Source organism: Lycium barbarum, chromosome 11, assembly GCF_019175385.1.
Source record: "Lycium barbarum isolate Lr01 chromosome 11, ASM1917538v2, whole genome shotgun sequence".
In the NCBI taxonomy this organism is placed as follows: Eukaryota; Viridiplantae; Streptophyta; class Magnoliopsida; order Solanales; family Solanaceae; genus Lycium; species Lycium barbarum.
Window position 1 is genome coordinate 85,116,595 of NC_083347.1, and position 3,718 is coordinate 85,120,312.

The 3,718-nt window shown below is 39.3% G+C and overlaps 1 long non-coding RNA gene across 1 annotated transcript; it reads right to left on the reverse strand.

Annotated features, from left to right (window-relative positions):
* Positions 1-536: 536 nt before the first annotated feature.
* LOC132618351 (uncharacterized) lies at positions 537-3,307 on the reverse strand. Its single transcript, XR_009574068.1, has 3 exons — positions 3,178-3,307; positions 2,028-2,093; positions 537-1,099 (listed from the first exon to the last, which is right to left on the reverse strand). It is a non-coding gene; the product is annotated as an uncharacterized LOC132618351 (long non-coding RNA).
* Between the last annotated feature and the right edge of the window lie 411 nt (positions 3,308-3,718).

A 3,718-nucleotide genomic window follows, 5' to 3' on the forward strand; every position in this document is an offset into this window, starting at 1 on the left:
GGTGTGTTGTGCACCACATCTATAAACGAGAGGCTACAGGACATTTAGGGTGTTACCTTTCTTTGACTCTTAGATCGTGCGATAGAGCCAGTTGTAGGAAATGAATTGCTTTTTACTAACCTCTGATTTCAGCTGGAGAACAGTATCGACGTAAGACAGCGACTAATGATATTGGAAGATACACAGTACACAGGTAAGCAATGGTATGAAAGACGCATTCTGGGTAAGGTATTTGAAGTACGAATGACACATAAAGTTGAAAATCGAAAGGGAAAGTAAACAGGAAAGTGTAGCAAGTGCAGTTTGAGCTGGGCATGTGAGGTAAGCCTCGGCATCTTTATACTTTTATTTGAAATTGTTAGCCCTGTGTGGCTATGATGTTATATGATATGATATATATATATATATACGTATATGTGTTGGCCCTGTGAGGCATGGTTGGTATTTCCTGTGCGCAGGTTTTCGGATAGTAAGAAATACAGAGGAACGTCTGCCCAAATTTTTCTAGAAATACGGAGAGGAAAATGTCACGACCCAACCCCGTAGGCCGTGACTAGTGCCCGATCTGGGCACCCGAACCCATCTATCAAATATTATCTCAAATTCTATTAACTCATTCTAGTATATGGCGGAAGCCGACAAGGCTTTATTTCAAATTTAGGTAATTTCCAGAAAAATTTCGGTAGAGTTTCCTTTGTTTTACGGACTATCCAATATACCCTGCACGCAGAAAATACCAACAAAAGCCACACAGGGCTAACCAAGCAATATATAAACATATGCGGACCGGCCGCCTCGGCGTATAGGATCGCCCAAACAACATATGCGGACCGGCCGCCTCGGCGTATGGGATCGCCCAAACGACATGCACATACATCCATACAGAAAGACCCTAACCCACAAACATGTGCACAGACCTCTAAACAGACCGACAGAATCATATGACAGGACAGGGCCCCGCCGTACCCATGAACGAATATATACAAATGCACTAATAAAAATATATATACCAAAAGTATAAGCTCCGGAAAGAGAGGAGCACTCCGAATAGCAGAAAGGGTGTCCTAAACAGGTGGATCACCAGGCTGTGCGTCCGTACCTGCGGGCATGAAACGCAGCCCCCGGAGAAGGTGGTCAGTACGAAATATGTACTGAGTATGCAAAGCAGAAGGTACAGAAATAAATCTGAACAATAATCGAATCAGATATATAGAAAATAATACATATAAAAGAAATATCAAAATGTTTATTTCCAAAGTATAAATTATGCATAGGGCACAGGAAAATGTGGTCGCCCGCCTGTAGATGGCGCCACAACACAGCATAACACCAGAAAGTTTCAAATCTCCGAATCCCCGTCACACATCACAACACAGCATAACGCCAAACACAGCATAACGCCAAACATAAGTGGAACCCGACCCTCGAGCAAGGAGCACGGTGAACCATAATCACAGCATAACACCGGAATGTATCACAAAGCGCACGACAACAGAACCGGCCCGAGAACCGGCGAACGATATCATAGTAGGCACGAGCGGAGTAGTGAGGAATCATATGCATAAAATCATTATTATAAATCCGAAGGATAAGTAAAATAGTCATATTCGAAATCGGAATAATAATTATCACTTTTTGATTCAAAGTTGTCGAATTTACATTAAGGGCGTCGCAGGACCCACGGACGAGTATAGACCCGAACTGAGCCCGCCTATGAAAAACATACCCATTATACATCAAGCAAACTCCTATAAAAATTATTGGAGCGATCCGAGCCTCTATGCGAAAAATATGGCATTCAGAGATTACAAAATTCCTTAAAGTGAACATTTTCTATGCGGATTTCGGAAAGCGATTACTTCAAATACATCATGGTTCATACTTCATAAAAACATACATAAGAGTGCCAAAGAATATATATATGGATCATAACATGCTCGGATCTCGAATTTGGAATTCCCTTAAAGCTCTAATCTAGCCTATATGAAACTAAGGCATGCCAAAAGAAGGAAGGTTGCTTTACATACCTCAAACGCTCTCCAATATGATCCAACTCAAGCTAAGTCCAAACTATGATTCGGGCTGCCCACGATCTAAAAATAAGCCATAAAATGCCAAACATTAGCTAAAGACTCTTTGGGCATTAAATTCCAATTTCGCCCTTAATTCTACAGAAATTTGGGCAGCATTTCCCCTGTAAATAGGCTACCCCGAGAATTTAACTCGGCCGTATCAATCAACAACAACAACAACAACCAACCTAACAACATCAATAATAAATTCGGAAGACAAAATAACATTAATAGCTCTCTTTTTCATCATTCGACAACTTTCCAAATATTCAATTCAACAGCTCATATTCAAGCCACCACATCGCTCACACATTTAATTATCCACCCGAGTCTTTACCACAATATTCTAGGACATTCTAAACAATCCACATAATATTTCCAACGACCCGAAAATTTTTCCACTGTTTGGCCGAAAACAGTCCCCTTTTTCCATTCCTCATTTTCAAGTAATGTTTTGTACCACAATCCACAATATAACGATATGATTTTCATAAAATATACAATTTACGTCAAACGCACAACTAGCCTCAAAACAGCCCACAATTTCTCAACATCAATCTTGAGCCACTTAAACACTTATTTCCAACTAGAATTCGTTTCGACGATAACTAAAATACTAAGCGATAGTATTACGATCTTCGACACATTATAAAACTCACATTCGCCCGCGCCACACACATACACATGTTAATGATTCTTATATATACAAATTTTATTCAATGCACAAAGTTCTCCAAATCAGTCCGCAACGCTTACTATGTCAATTTGGGACATTAAATTCTCATTTCTAACCTACAAGTCATCACCATAACCATTACGACGCTAAGCGAGATTTATTCCTTCTTTGCTACAATTTGGAGGCTATAAACACGGCTACACTACACATATACATGTATCGATGATTTTTATTCTTTTCCCCACTCGATACCAATCTAACATAATATAGAATTAATTCATCAATTCCATTTGTCACACCCATATACACGGCTAGAACACCCATCACACAACCCACTTCCAATCATACTATATTTCATGATTTCCATCCCTATTAACATACCATAACATGAATAAATGTTCACAACACAAAAACAAGAGCAAAACATACCTTTCTTCTTCAATCCACCAAATAGTTAGGGTTTGCAAATGGGTACAACTAATGGTTGGATGACCCGAACAACTCTTCCACGCTACTTAGGGACCTCAATATAGTGGGTTAACACCAAGGAAATAATTTTTGGGAACCTAGAATTTGATTTGGTTTTCCTAAGGTTGGGCCGAAAACAGTGGGGGTTGGGAACTCTCTATTTTCTTGTTTTGTGCTAAGTGATGAAGTGAATAAATGAGGAATGAAGACTTGGTCTTCATCTTTTAAGTGGTTCACAAAATATCCACATTGCCTTGGGTCCACACAATGTGTTGGACCAATTAAAATTGGTCACACAATGTGTGGGACCCCTTTTTTAATTCACACGGCCCCCATGGCATTTTTGGCACCACATTTTAAATTCCAATTTTATGAATTGTGGTCCCAATTTTCCCTAAGTGTTCAATGCCAACAATTTCATATATAACTTATATCTCAATATAAAATCAAGGTCAAGAATCCCGACTTTGTATCCCGAAATAATTTTTTTTTTGTCCTTAAC